Source organism: Glycine soja, chromosome 4 (assembly GCF_004193775.1).
Source record: "Glycine soja cultivar W05 chromosome 4, ASM419377v2, whole genome shotgun sequence".
In the NCBI taxonomy this organism is placed as follows: Eukaryota; Viridiplantae; Streptophyta; class Magnoliopsida; order Fabales; family Fabaceae; genus Glycine; species Glycine soja.
This window is the reverse complement of record NC_041005.1, coordinates 36,087,268-36,103,956: the sequence shown is the minus strand read 5'-3', so window position 1 is coordinate 36,103,956 and position 16,689 is coordinate 36,087,268.

Below are 16,689 nucleotides of genomic sequence, written 5' to 3'. Positions count from 1 at the left end.
CACACACATAAAATAGTGCACTTAATGCATGTGAAATTACAAAACTACCCCTAACACAAAAACTAGTCTAGGTGCCCTAAAATGCAAGGGTTGAAAAATCCTACATTACTAGGGTACCCTAACCTTATGGGATACCCTCCCTACACTATGGAACCCTAAATACAAAACCCAAAAAATAATGAAACCCTAATGTCGCAACCTACCCTTCGGCGGGAGGGCGACGCGGGGCTCACGGGTGAGTCTTCCAAGGGAGGAAAATGAGTGGAGTCACCACCAACATTTATTTGAGGAAAACGTCAGAAAAACCGGAAAGTGTGGTCTACGAACTTTAAGTGTGAAAGGTTCGGGAGTTGTTTTTACGCGCGAGGAAGGTATTAGCACCCCACGCGTCCATCACAAGGGACGACAACCTTTAATCAAGTGTGCAAATATGACTTCAAAATGTTTTATTTTCCCTTCTTTTATGTCTTTTTGTGTTTTTATGCTTTTTATGTTTTTTTTTGTATTTTTTATCTTTTTGTGGTCGACAAGGGTGTTTCCCGCGAGATAGATTTTAACCGCACAAAAGTCGTTTAAGGCATTGGACCATTAAACGATCTTTTGATTCTTTTGAAAGGAGAGAAACGTTAAGGCGTTGGACCATTAACGATCTCTTGGTTTTTGAAAGGAAAGGAACGTTAAGGCATTGGATCATTAACGATCTCTTGGGGTGGTCGACAAAAGCGGGGCTTTTGCTCCTACGTATCCTCAATTGCGATGAGAAAATTAGACCTACGTAGTTCTTGCAAAAGCGGTAAAGTTATGGGTTGATTTTATGCTTTTGAACGGTCCATGTTAACCGATAAAAGCAAAGAGGACCGTTTAAGGCGTTGGACCTTAAAACGGTTTTTTAGTGATTTTTGCGGACAAAGCTTGATTTCTGAGTTGATTTTAGCTTTAATTTCACTTTGGTTATTTAGTCAATTCATTCAACGAAACTTTCAAAGAAAAACGTCTGATTGATTTTTTTTGATTATTTTATTCAAAGATATTTTGATTATTTTATTATTATTTTGCCTTTTTTTGGTTTGACCGAGATTACAGCGTGAACGATCGGTTGGATTTTATTTTAGCAGTAATTAAACGATATTACAACTCAAATGATCGGTTGAAATTCATTTTATTATTTATTAGGTGAGAAAACGACTTAAATAAACGGTTAAAGCACGTTAAAAAAGGGGTACAGAAAACAAACGAAATGAAAATAAAAGTACGCGAAACAAGTGGGGACCACTAAGGGTTCATATAATGAATTGAAAGATTCGATTTCAGGAACTTATCGGTTGAAGACCGAAGAACGACGAAGAACGAACGAAGAACGAAGAAGAACGGTGAAGAATCTTCACGAAATCGCTCACGGAAACGTCACGGAAGTGTTACGGAAGCACCTCGGCTTGGATTTTTTTCACGGAAATAATTTTCCTCACTGATTTTGAGAGAATCCTCAAATACCAAAAGGGCTGAACAATTTACACTGCCCTCTTTCCCCTATTTATAGGAGAAAAGAGGGAGGTGGTTGCCGCCCAGCTCGCCCAGGCGAGCAGGGTTGCTTCCACCAGAAGGCACCGCCTTCTGTTGGAACCCCCTGGAAGGCCAAGTGGGCTTAGTTGCTATTTGCACCCCCTTTTTACTAAATACATCCCCTTTTGTGTTTTTTTGCTGATTCCTTTCCGAAACGTTACATAACTTTTTACAGATTACGTAACGACACCCATTTTCCTTTCGGAATATTGTGGAACTTTACGGATTGTGCAACAATGCTTCTTTTTGACTTCCGAAATGTTGCGTAACTTTACGGATTACCTAACGATGGGTGTTAAGTACCTTGAGGCGGTCAAGCGAAGGTTGCATGCCACCAAACAATGGTCCCCGGACGAAATTAGGGTATGAGAGTTGCTCCTTTTTACTTATCTTTTATTGGAGATAAAAGCGAAGTAAAGATAAGACACTAATTTCGTTCGAGCGGAACATCATTTGATCGGTCAATATCCCAACCATTGGAACCTGTCATTCAGAAAGAAAGAAAAGGCATTAGAAGCATCGACAAAACTTCAGTGTGTTGAAAGCGATAAAGTGGGACAACCACGACATTTCCCCACGCCATCGAACTTGATCGCCCCCCGCCCAGCAGAGAAGAATCTTGTGCGTCGTCGGGCTTGAATGTCTCCGCACAATGAGAGTAAAAACCTGCAAATATTTTGAGAATAATCAGAATCTGACGACCAACATCATCCTGATACCGTCGAACTCGTTCGCCTCAGTTGATGAAAAGTGCGGATGACCATAAGGTATCTTCGCCTGCCACCTGACTCGCTGTCTCTGGATGACAAAAGGTGCAGATGACAACGTTAGTCTCTGTGCGTCAACGGGCTCGTTTTCCCCTGGTTGATGAAAGGTGCGGATAACCATATGGTACCCCCGCATGTCACCTGACTTCATGGGTCAGGATGACAAAAAGGTGCATAAGACGACGTTAGTCTCTGCGCGTCAACGGGCTCATTTGCCCATGGTTGACGAAAGGTGCGGATAACCATACGGTACCCCCGCATGTCACCTGACTTCACGGGTCAGGATGACAAAAACTGTTTGTACGGATAACCGCTTGGGTATCTTCGCACGTCACCTGACTTCACAGGTCAGGATGACAGAAACCGTTTGTATGGATAACTGCTTGGGTATATCCGTACGTCACCTGACTTCATGGGTCAGGATGACAGAAACCATTTGTATGAATAACCGCTTGGGTATCTCCGTACGTCACCTGACTTCACGGGTCAGGATGACAGAAACCATTTATACGGATAACCGCTTGGGTATCTCCGCACGCCACCTGACTTCACGGGTCAGGATGATAGAAGGCGCAGAAGACGACGTAAGTCTCTGCGTGTCAACGGGTTCGTTTGCCCCTGATTGACAAAGGGTGCAGAAGACGACGTTAGTCTCTACATGCTACCGGACTCTGAGTCTGACGGATAGCGAAAAAGTGTTTATACAGATAACCACTTGGGTATCTCCATCTGCCACCTAACTTCACGGGTTAGGATTAACAGAAATCATTTGTGCGGATAATCACTTATGTATCTCCGAATGTCATCCGACTCACAGGCCACGATAGCAAAAGGTGGGGTGGTCGACAAAAGTGAGGCTGTTGCTCCTACATATCCTCCATTTGTGATGAGGAACTCAGATCTACGTAGTTCTTTCTTTTGTGATGTGCGAGACTAAAATAGTCTCTACCGGGAGGTGCTGACATCTCCAGAAAGGGTGCAGATGACCACATTGGGCTCTGCTTGTCAATTGAACTTGGGGTCTCCGAATGACGAGGTGCGGATAATCGGAAGGTGTCTCCACATGCTACCAGACTCTTGGGTCATGATAGCAAAAGGTGGGGTGGTCGACAAAAGCGAGGCTTTTGCTCTTACATATCCTTCATTTGTGATGAGGAACTCAGACCTATGTAGTTCTTTCTTTTGTGAGACTAAATAGTCTCGATGTTCTTTCACTAAAATGCGAACATGCTTTAGTAAAGAAACAAAATCTCCAACTGATCAGAGCAACATATGATTTTTGATGAAAAACAATGTGTCTATTGGGGAAGGAGAGTATGCTGATGAAATTTTCTCATAACCATAAATGAGATTTCAGATGTTAGCGTTCATTCCTAAATGACCATTTAGAGGAAACACTAGGCCCAACAGAATAGAAGAAAATCACTCAAAGTGTATCAATCTCACACAGATAAGTGTTTTATCCTAATTCCGAACCATAGATATGTCATGACTTAATTTTGCGGATCATTTCCTATCAAATCAAAGATTACGTGCGTGATCATGGATCAATAGGACTTTTTCGGGAATGGTGTTTTGGTGAGGAATTTGGCTCTGAGTGTTTGGGCCTTTTCCTTTTCTGTTTTTGTTTAGGGCGGGGCGAGAAAGTCGCTAGTGCACAGGATTTTGGTTGCCAATCAAAGGGAGAGGACCACTTCGGGTCGTGGTTTCCTTTCTTTCCTTATTCGGGGGTGACAATTCTGTATTGTTCAAATATTGTCGGATCCAAGGACCTTTCTGTATATTTCTTTTGTTTTCTTCTGATCTTTGATCGGGAATTTTCTTTCTTTTTTTGCTTTCCCCCAATATTTGATTGAGAATTTTCTTCTTTTGCTTTCTTCCGATCTTTGATCGAGAACTTTCTTCTCTTTTTTTGTTTTCTTCCAAGGGTAGGGTTTATGGTAAGTTGGGATTTTGGCTCAAGGCTTGTAGAACGGCTGGACATGATATATGTCAGGATGTTGGTTTGGCCAACGATTCAGGGAAAAAGGAGATGCCCCACATTATTTCCATGATACACATGCAACACTGATGATTAGGAAATTTTACGCAAAACTGGTCATGCATGCACCCATGTGGACACTCAAGCATTAAGTTTTTATGGTCATGTGACACTAGGGCTTAGGATTTATTTTTTCTATTTTAGTCAACCCAGTGCTCCCAAAACATGTTCTTTTATCAATTCACGCATTCGCCCGAGTCCATTTGGGGCGTTCGGGAAAATTTTCACAGCATTCACCCTTCAGGTGTATACACATTTTCCAACAAAAAACCCTTCGTTTTGATTGGTGAATTTTTGTTCAAAGAAAAGATGGAAGTTATTTTCTTTTCAAAAGCATGTTGGCTTTTTAGCTAACCAATTTTATTTTTATTTATTTTTCATCTATTAAGTTATTATAATTTATTTATTTTCTTTTTCGAAAAGGTCGTGCGGATGAGGGCACACACGACCTACCTATGTCAAATCACAAAGCAAACGGAGAAGAATGCAATGGTAAGTCGCAATAAAAAAACAGTGACAAAATAACTGAGAGTCGTAATGCCAGATCATATCGGAAACAAAAACAATGACTGAAAGCAGTAATGTTAGATGACAACAAAAACAATAACTGAAAGCAGTGAGGTAAATCACAAGAGAGTGTGGCGACCTTGGTCATGTGGCTCTGCTCCCTCCCAAGAAACCGAGTAGGTCAGTCATATCCTCATCCATACAGGATTCATCCGCCTCACTGAAGGATCCTGCAGGCTCCTCCCCTGCCTGGGCATCGGGCCAGTCTCCAGCCTATGCGACCTCAGCCCCAAACTACTTCGGGGTAGGGCATACAAAAGGGGCGGAACCCTGCCCCCTGCTGACAGAGGCTGAACTGGTAGAGACACTCATGTATCTGCACCTGTCCACGGTGGTTGGCCGCCTGCTGGTGAACCAAATGCTGTAGATACCGGTCCACACCCAGTGGCCCAGCCGAATCGGCCTGCTGAGGTGGCGACGGTGCGCCCGCGTCCTGATGTTGGATCAAGTGGCCTCGGAATAATTCAGAAGGGGTGGGGTTGAATTAATTATTAATGAACCTTTACTAATTAAAAAACTATCCTTCTTAATGTTACTAGATTCAATTAGGCTTTTACTATAATGTTAAGAAAGTAGAGAATAGAAATAAAAACTTAACCAAAAGTAAAATCGATAATTAAAGTGCACAACGGAAATTAAAGAGTGTAGGGAAAAAGAAGACAAAAACAAGAGTTTAATACTGGTTCGGCAACAACCCGCGCCTACATCCAGTCCCCAAGCGACCTGCGGTCCTTGAGATTTCTTTTCAACCTTGCAAAATCCTTTACAAGCAAAGATCCACAAGGGATGTACCCTCCCTTGTTCTCTTTGAATAACCTAGTGGATGTACCTTCCACTAGAACTGATCCACTAGAGATGTACCCTCTCTTGTTCTCAGTCACAACAACCCAAGTAGATGTACCCTCTACTTGTACCACAATGGATGTACCCTCCAATGTGTTAAGACAAAGTTCTCAGGCGGTTAGTCCTTCGAAACTTTACGAAGGGGGAAACAAAAGAATTCTCAGGCGGTTAGTCCATTGAAATCTTTTGTTTATGGGAAAGGGAAGAATCAAAAGAATTCTCAGATTGTGTCATTTTGAATTGTTTGACAAGGGAGAAGGGAGACACAAAAGAATTCAGGTGGTTAGTCCTTCGTTCTTTTGGAAAAGGGAGAAGAGAGACAAAAAAAGAATTAAGGCGGTTAGTCCTTGGCGAATTCTTTTTGGAAAAGGGAGAAGGGAATGAAAAAGATGAATAGCACACTTTTGTTTTCATGGTTTGGAAAACTAGAAAACTTTAGAAAGCTTTTGACAAAGGAAGAAGAAGAAGAAATTCAAGAAGATATTTAAAGAGATTCAAAGGTTGTAAAGGATTGTAATAATTGTTCTCAAAATGCAAGTTAAGGTCTTGCTTTTATAGACTCTTCATGTCTGGTCAAGAAAACCATTAGAAGAGTTATAACCTTTAGAAAAACTTGAAAACCATTGAAAGAGTTACATCTTTTGATTTTTATTCAAAACTTATCACTGGTAATCGATTACCAAATCATTGTAATCGATTACACAAAGCATTTTTTTGAAAGGATGTGACTCTTCACAATTGAATTTGAATTCCAACATTCAGATGCACTGGTAATCGATTACCAAAATCTTGTAATCGATTACACCATTTTGAAATTAATTGGAACGTTGTAAATTCAGTTTGAAAGCTTTTGAAAACAAATTTTGCTACTGGTAATCGATTACAGTAAACTGGTAATCGATTACCAGAGAGTAAAAACTCTTTGGTAAAAGCTTTTGTGAAAACTTCATGTGCTACTCAATGTTTTGAAAAACTTTTTAGTACTTGTCTTGATTGAGTCATTTCTTGATTCTTGAATCTTGAGTCTTGAATCTTGATCTTGATTATTCTTGATTCTTGAAACTTGATTCTTGAATCTTGAAATCAAATTTCTCTTGATTCTTGAATTGTTCTTGACTCAATCTTGAAATCATTCTCTTGGGCTTTTTGTCATCATCTTTGTTATCATCAAAACACCTTGAATCAATCTTGATTCATCATCATGAATCAATCTTGATTCATGACTCAATCTTGATTCAATCATGAAGCTTGCTTCTATATTAAGCGTAGTATCGCTTGACAACGTCAGAGTTCACGGGTGAAGGTGGTTCCTCGTCATCCATGTTGGCGAGCACAAGGGCCCCTCCGGAGAAAGCCCTTTTTACGACGAAAGGCCCTTTGTAGTTCGGGGCCCACTTCATATTGTCTTTCAGGGCTTGGGAGACTTTCTTCAGTACCAGGTCCCCTTAGCTGAACTTGCGCGAGCGTACCTTCTTGTCAAAAGCGTTCTTCACTCGTTTCTGATATAAACGCCCGTGGCTCATGGCGGCCAGACACTTGCCTTCTATGAGATTAAACTGATCGAAACGTGCTTGGGCCCACTCCGACTCCTTTAATCCGGACTCTGCCAAGATTCTTAATGACAGGACTTCCACCTCAAACGGTTGCACAACCTCCATTTCGTATACCTATGAGAACGGCGTTGCCCCGGTTGATGTGCACACTGAGGTTCAGTAACCGTGTAGCGCGAAGGGGAGCATCTCGTGCCAATCCTTGCATGACACGGTCATCTTCTGGATAATCTTCTTGATATTCTTATTGGCTGTGTCGCAACGTGCCCTTCACGGGTGAGCGAGGGCGAGGCTCACGGGTGCGCTTTCCAAAGGAGGAAAGGTGCGCGGAGTCGCCACCAACGTTTATTTGTGAAAAGCATCGGAAAAACCGAAGGAAACCGGTCAAAAATGAAAATTCTAAGTTCGGGAGTTGTATTTACGTTTGAGGAAGGTATTAGCACCTCTCACGTTTGTCTCAAAGGACAACAACCTATTTTTTAGAATTGTGGAATTGTGTCATGTTACCTTTTATTTCTTTTTATTTTTTGAGGTCGACAAAAGCGGGCTTTTGCTCCTACGTATCCTCCTTTGGAGAGGAAATCAGACCTACGTAGTTCTTACTTATGCGTGAATCAAGTGATTCTTTTTACTTGAAGAGCGATCATTTAAAGGCGTTGGACCTTTAAAAATGATCCATTTTACTTAGTAAGAAACTGAAATGATAAACTTTCAAAAAAACCTATTTTTGTGGACGAGCTTGACTAGGCGAGTTGATTTTAGCCTTAGTTTCACTTTAGTTATTTAGTCAATTCAATTAAGAATGAGAAATCCCAAAGAGAAAACGTCCGATTTGATCTTTCGCTTTATTTTACTAAAAGACATTTTTTTGATTATTATATTATTATTTTACCTCTTTTTTGACTTCCAACGTGGTTACGGCACGACCGAACGGTCGGAATTCCTTTTAACCAAAATTAACGGATGATACAATTCAAACGATCGGTGGAAATTTATTTTATTTTTAGATTAAGCGAGAAATGACTTAAATAAATGGCTTAAGCACGTCAAAAGGGGGTATAAAAAGTAAATGGAAACGAGAATAAAATACACGAAACAAAATGTGGACCACCACGGGTACATAGAATGAATTGAAAAGCTCGGTTTGAGGTACTTACCCGTTGAAGACTGAAGAAAACGAAGAACGAACGATGAATCTTGAAGAACGGTCGAGAATCTTCGCGTGATTACCCACGGAAACGTTACGGAAGCGCCTCGGCTTGGATTTTCTTCACGGAACTAATTTTCCTCAGCAAATTCGAAAGAGAGAGAAGTGCCTAAGGGGCTGAACCCTTTTCTTCTTCACTTCTTCCCCTATTTATAGCAAAATAGGGGAGAAGCTTGCCGCCCAGCTCGCCCAGGCGAGCTCAGCTTGCCCAGGCGAGCAAGGTTGCTTCCTCCAGAAGCAACAACCTTCTGGAGGAACCTTCTGGAAGGCCCAATTGGGCCAGATTGCTATTTGCACCCCCTTTTTACTAAATGCACTCCCCTTTTCTATTTTTTTGTAATTCTTTTTCGGTAACGTTACCAAACTTTACGAATTTTGTAACGATACTTATTTTTTCTTCCGCAAGGTTACGAACCCTTACGACTTATGTATTTACTCTTTTTTAGCTTTCGAAGAAGTTACGGAAACTTACGGATTGCGCAAAAACACCTCTTTTCGATTTCCGCCATATTACGGAATTTCACGAATCACGTAAGCCTGCTTCCTTTCGATTTCTGAGACGTCTCAGGACTTCATTCATTGTGCGACAAAGGACGCCAAGTATCTCAAAGCGGCTAACCAAAGGTTGCATGTCATCAAGTAATAATCCCCGGACGAAATTAGGGTATGACAGTTGCCCCTCTTTACTTACCTCTCATCGGAGATAAGAGGAAAGAAAAGATAGGACACTGATTTCGTCCGTCCTGCCCTTTTCGCGATGATGACTCTCATCTCTACTTCTTCTTTTTTTTCTTCTGCACAAAACAAAATACGAACAACAACCAGAACAACGAATGTAATACAGATATACACATATACACATACTTGGCGATGGAACCAATCTGGAAAACAACAAAATAACGTGTCTCCCAGTCCCCAGAAGCTTCGCACATGATAATGGAGACACATGAACAGCGCTAGGCAATGACATTCATGGTGCTCCGAACAAAGGCGGAGTATGGAGGATTGCCTTGAGGGTCCGCTCTTAGGCAATCATGAAACTCAGCTCCAAACTCGAAAGTGGAGGACACACGAACAGCCCTAAGCAAGAACATTCATGTGGCTCCGAAAAAGGACGAGAATGGAGGATTGCCTTGAGGGTCCTCTCTTAGGCAATCATGGAACACAGCTCCAGACTCGAAAATGGAGGACACATGAATGACAACACAATTCATTCATGTGGCTTCGGAAAAGGATGAGAATGGAGGATTTCCTTGAGGGTCCTCTCTTAGGCAATCATGAAACACAGCTCCAAGCTCAAAAATGGAGGACACATGAACAGCCCTAAGCAATAACATTCATGTGGCTCCGGAAAAGGACAAGAATGGAGGATTGCCTTGAGGGTCCTCTCTTAGGCAATCATGGAACACAGCTCCAGACTCGAAAGTGGAGGACACATGAACAGCCCTAAGCAATAACATTCATGTGGCTCCGGAAAAGGACGAGAATGGAGGATTGCCTTGAGGGTCCTCTCTTAGGCAATCATGGAACACAGCTCCAGACTCGAAAATGGAGGACACATGAATGACAACGCAATTCATTCATGTGGCTCCGGAAAAGGATGAGAATGGAGGATTGCCTTGAGGGTCCTCTCTTAGGCGATCATGGAACACAGCTCCAGACTCGAAAATGGAGGACACATGAATGACAACGCAATTCATTCATGTGGCTCCGGAAAAGGATGAGAATGGAGGATTGCCTTGAGGGTCCTCTCTTAGGCGATCATGGAACACAGCTCCAGACTCGAAAATGGAGGACACACGAATGACAAAGCAATTCATTCATGTGGCTCTGAAAAAGGATGACAATGGAGGATTGCCTTGAGGGTCCTCTCTTAGGCAATCATGAAACACAACTCTAAACTCAAAAGTGGAGGACACATGAACAGCCCTAAGCAATAACATTCATGTGGCTCCGGAAAAGGACGAGAATGGAGGATTGCCTTGAGGGTCCTCTCTTAGGCAATCATGGAACACAACTCCAGACTCGAAAATGGAGGACACATGAATGACAACGCAATTCATTCATGTGGCTCCGGAAAAGGATGAGAATGGAGGATTGCCTTAAGGGTCCTCTCTTAGGCAATCATGAAACACAGCTCCAAACTCGAAAATGGAGGACACATGAATGACAACGCAATTCATTGATGTGGCTCCGAAAAAGGAAGAGAATGGAGGATTGCCTTGAGGGTCCTCTCTTAGGCAATCATGAAACACAGCTCCAAACTCAAAAGTGGAGGACACATGAACAGCCCTAAGCAATAACATTCATGTGGCTCCGGAAAAGGACGAGAATGGAGGATTGCCTTGAGGGTCCTCTCTTAGGCAATCATGGAACACAGCTCCAGACTCGAAAATGGAGGACACATGAATGACAACGCAATTCATTCATGTGGCTTCGGAAAAGGATGAGAATGGAGGATTGCCTTGAGGGTCCTCTCTTAGGCAATCATGAAACACAGCTCCAAACTCAAAAGTGGAGGACACATGAACAGCCCTAAGCAATAACATTCATGTGGCTCCGGAAAAGGACGAGAATGGAGGATTGCCTTGAGGGTCCTCTCTTAGGCAATCATGGAACACAGCTCCAGACTCGAAAATGGAGGACACATGAATGACAACACAATTCATTCATGTGGCTCTGGAAAAGGATGAGAATGGAGGATTGCCTTGAGGGTCCTCTCTTAGGCGATCATGGAACACAGCTCCAGACTCGAAAATGGAGGACACATGAATGACAACGCAATTCATTCATGTGGCTCCGGAAAAGGATGTTGGCGGGACCGAACGGTCCACTGGGTTTTTCCACGTAAAAGGATAACATGCTTTTTGCAAAGAAAAATAAATCATTCGCGAGAGCACCACATCTTAGAGAAACAAGATACTTGTGCCAAGGGTAATCTTCCTTGTAACCAAGAATGAAGAGTAGGACGTCAACTTCTAGCCTCCAAATGAACACGCAGGGGAAACATCGGGCTAAGCTGAAAATAAATCACTCATGGTGTATAAAACTCACAAGGCAAGTGTCTTAACCTATTCCCAAACCATTAACTGCACCATGACTCTATTTTGCACGCAACTTCCTATCGAATCATAGATCAAACATACAATCACGGACCAATAGGATTTTCTCGAGGTCGGCGTTTTTGGAGAGGGAGCTGGGTGTTTCGGTCTTTTCCTCTTTGTTCATGTGGGGTGGGATATTGCCAGTCAAGAATGATTCTGAGTGGCAATCTGGCTTTGGAGACTTTCTATCCTCTTTCTTTTGTTGATCGAGAGTTGCTTCTTTTCCCTTTTCGCTTCCTTTCGATCTTTGATCGGGAATCCTTCCTTTCCTTTCTTTTGTTCTTTTCTTTATTTTCATTTTTCCTTTTTTTCTTTCTTTCTTTCCATTTCTTCCTTCTCTTTCTCTTCACTTTTCCTTCCCCATCCCTTTCTTTGGGAAATCGAGTTTTAACATTCCATTCGCTCTTCCTTGAGGAGATTTCACTGTCCTTTGCTTCGGGGGAAAGAATGAGGATCCCTCTTTTACAGGCCAAGGTTCAAAAAAAGTCCGAGGTTGTGTTTCAATGGGGTCTTTTATCGTGGGAACCCAATCTTGATATCTGGGGCGAAACAAATCTGGGTGACAAGGTGTCGGTCTCGGGCCGAACTTCCACATTATTCCATAAGGCACGCGTGACCATGATGATTTGAAAATAACGTGCAAAATTAGTCATGGCTACAGCCAGGTGGGCACTCAAGCATCCCTTTTATGGCGTCGTGACACTACGGTCGGGAATTTACACAGACAAACCCAACGTTTCCAAATTATGTTCTTTCATCAGTTCAATGCATTCATCAATCCTTATCTCGGTTCATTCCGGAAAATAAACTCTTAGCATCGGTCCCTTGTTTCCAGAAGATGCGTTTGCTCTTTACGAATGATTTATACTTCTCAACTATGACATGTCGACCTTCGCGGTCTTTCTTTCTTTTTCTTTTTGTTTTATATGTTCATTAAAACTATACACCTATGGTCCTTTATGAGGAAAGTCTTTCTTTGTACATCTACATTTTTATACACGACAAACTGTTTCTGTACACGCACTAGAATTTTATGTCACACGGTCTATATACAAACCCTACTTACATTCAAAGATTTTTTCATTTTTCCCAACACACACTTATAGTTCGCACAAAAAGTTTCTTCATATACACTCGTTGCTCATACACACAAGAATTCCTTTCCACGCATCATTTACACACAAGAATCCTTCTATACACATTCTCCTTTTACATACATGCATAAATAAAAACCTTTTTCTTTCCTTTACGAACATGACTTTTATTCACAGCGCTTCTTTCTTTTTATTAGGATTTTTGGTTCATTTTATTTTTTTAGAACGACGTTCCTAAATGAAAAACTCTACACGGTTCCGGAATTTCAACAAACACTATCGACAACAATGAAACAAGTACCGACGTAACAAACTCAAACGATATGTATGTACAAAACAAAAGTCAAAACATGAAACAAACGTTAGTCCCTTAGTCAAACAAAAGTAAGATGATATATACCAAGAAAATATGGAAACAAAAAGAAATATGGATCAAAGAATCTCCCAATCATGCGGCTCCGCTCCCTCCTAAGAAATCAAGTAAATTGGTCATCTCTTCGTCCTCGCGGGCCTCCTCTGCCTCATCGGGAGCCTCTGCTGGTGCCCCTGCTGGTGCCTCTCCTGCCTGGGCCTCAGGCCAATCTCCAGGCCATGCGACCTCTGCCCTGAACTGGTCCAGAGTAGGGCATGGAAAAGAAGTAAAGCCCTGACTCTACAGGCTGAGACTCATTTGATACAGACAATCATGAGTCTGTACATGTGCCCGATGGTTGGCCGCCTGCTGGCGAACCAAATGCCGCAAATACTGCTCTGTATCAAACAATCCGGCTGGACCAGCCTGATGAGGTGGCGGCGCGTCCGCGGCCTGTGGTGCGTCACCTTGGACCTGTCTCTGCGTGCAGTACTTCTCGATAAAAGCTCGGGTGATGGGCGGCCGAATCACCTTGCTAGGTGTGACAGGGACGCCGAACGACTGGCAGAGTCCTGTGATCAAGGCGGGAAATCCCAGGGCCCTGTTGGACTTATCTGGGTCCAGAGGGTGCCTGGTAGGCACCATACCTGCAAAAATATAGATGGCATCAGCAATTAACTGAGTCACATGGATGCTCATCCGCGTCAGGATGGCGTACACCAGTTGACACTTCGGCAGGGGGAGGTCGGAATTATGATCGGTGGGCAGGACGTTGCTGAGCAGCAAAGTCATCCATATCTGAGTCAGGGTGGTCATGTTGGTGCGCATGATCCGCACCCGTCTCTCGGCAGCAGTCCGGGCAAAATCTTGCCCCGGTATACATAGCAACTGGGCGATGGCCTCCTCATCGAACCCATCAGACCGGTTCCTCCTCTGGCCATACTCGCACTCCTGGCCCTCATCCAACACTAAAGGATATCCCAGGAGCTGGCCGATAGCATCTGCATCGAACGGGATCCACTGACCCCTCACCCAGGACCTCATATCCCGCACGCCCTCCTCTGTTGGCCAAGCATTGGCATAAAATTCGAGGACTATTTCTGGATCGAACTTGGCCATGGGGGTAACCAGTGATGCCCACCGCCGGCGACCTATCTCTTCCTGGAAATCCGTATACTCGTCGTCCCTGAGCTGGACGCGTCGCTCCCGGAGAAATGACCATCCCTTGATGGCCTCAAAGCGCTACTGGTGTACAGCGCTCCTAAAGCGGTGACTGTCATACTCGGGAGCAGAACTAGTTCCTTCGACCGCCTTATCCTTCCTGGATCTCTTTGAGGCAAGTTTCCTCGGGGCCATTTCTTGTTGGAGTGAATTGAAACACCAAAAATGAAAGCAAAACGCGATCAAAAGGCTTAGGGGAGCAAGAACCCGCAAGCCTTCGTGTTCTCTCTTTTCTTGAATGAGGGGGGAAGTTTTTGGATGCCCAAAACGTTTCCCTCCCTCGTTTTTTATAATTTGGGTGCAGGGGTTGCTCGCCCAGGCGAGCTAACCTGCCCTTTTTTTTTTTTTGAGGGGAACATTAACCATGTCCCCTCCTTTTTTCATGGGTTAGCGTCTCGCCTAACTTGAACTTACTTAAGTTAGAATTAGGCGTTGATTACTTATTTAAAAACAAACAAATAGTAAAAGAAAACTGCGAACACAAAGGATACTGGGCTGCCTTGCAGCGACGTTCTCCGCTTGTTTAGCGCCGGGAAGGGGCAACGATCAGTCGGTCGTGACCCTAGCCCCACTTGCATCCGTCCCTATGTACCTGCAAGTAGGAAAGAAAAATACGCGGCCAATTGTGACCGGTCATCGTCTTACCTTGATTGATTTCTGCCATTGATTTGTCTTGACTTCTGACCGTGGCCTGAGACGATTCTACTCTTTGCTATCACAAGATATGTATGTGCATGTATGAATGTATGAATGTTTCTAATGCAATGATTTTATTTTAGTGAAGGCTAGTTAGGTCCAATTTTAAAATAAGCGTTTGGGGCACCCCATACACCGAGCGAAGAGGGCTCAAGTTATAACAAATCTAAAACACAAAGTTTGAAACACCAAAGGGAGGACTAAAATCCCGCCCATCTTTTCTTTTCAAAGAAACGAGACAAATACAGTGAACGAGAATCCCTAGAGGAAACCAAAAGGAACGAGAAAACTTAGAAATAAAAACGTGCAACGGTCCTCTCGATTGCCCCAGACTTTAAGCGTAATATCGTTTAACTACATCGGAGTTCACGGGCGAAGGCAATTCCTCGCCATCCATGTGGGTGAGTATCAGAGCACCCCCAGAAAAAGCTCTTTTCACAACAAAAGGTCCTTCATAATTTGGGGCCCACTTGCCTCGATTATCTTTAACAGCGTGGGACATCTTCTTCAACACGAGGTCCCCCTCGTTGAACTTGCGCGGGTGTACCTTCTTGTCGAATGCGTTCTTTATCCTTCGTTGATACAAACGCCCATGGCTCATGGCGGCCAAACGCTTACCTTTAATAAGGTTAAGTTGGTCGTAGCGTACTTGAGCCCATTCTGACTCTTCTAGGCCCGACTCCACCATTATCCTCTGAGAAGGAACTTCTACCTCAAATGGGAGTACTGCCTCCATCCCATAAACCAAAGAATACGGTGTTGCCCCAGTAGAAGTTCGTACCGAGGTTCTGTATCCGTGTAGGGCGAAAGGCAACATCTCATGCCAATCCTTGTATGACACCGTCATCTTTTGAACAATCTTCTTGATATTCTTATTCGCAGCCTTTACAGCCCCATTCATCTTTGGCCGATAAGGGGTAGAGTTATGATGCTGGATCTTGAAGTCTTCGCACATCTCCTGCATCATCTTATTGTTTAGATTGGTGCCATTGTCAGTAATGATCTTCCTGGGGAGTCCGTATCGACAAATCAACTCCTTCTTTATGAATCTAACTACCACATTCCTTGTGACATTAGTATAAGACGCTGCTTCGACCCATTTGGTGAAGTAATCTATCGCCACAAGAATGAAGCGGTGCCCATTCGACGCTTTGGGTTCGATGGCCCCAATGACATCTATTCCCCACATAGAAAAAGGCCAAGGAGCGGACATAACATTCAGAGGATGTGGCGGAACATTGACGTTGTCCGTGTATGCCTGACATTTATGACATTTCCTGACATGAGCGCAGCAATCGCTTTCCATGGTGAGCCAATAATAGCCGGCCCTGAGGATTTTTCTGGCCATAGCATGCCCATTGGCATGTGTCCCAAAGGAACCTTCGTGGATCTCCTCAATCATGAAATTCACCTCTTTGGCATCTACACATCGTAGGAGGGTCATGTCGTGGTTTCGTTTGTACAGGATGGTACCACTTACAAAGAAACCAGTAGCCAATCTCCTCAACGTCCTCTTGTCATTGTCAGAAATCCCTGGTGGGTATTCCTTATTCTCGACATACCGCTTGATGTCGAAATACCACGGTTTCCCATCCCGCTCTTCCTCTATTGCATAACAATATGCCGGCCTGCCTTGAGATTTGAATTCGATGTATGGCAGATCTCCGTGTGGGGCAAGTTGAAACAT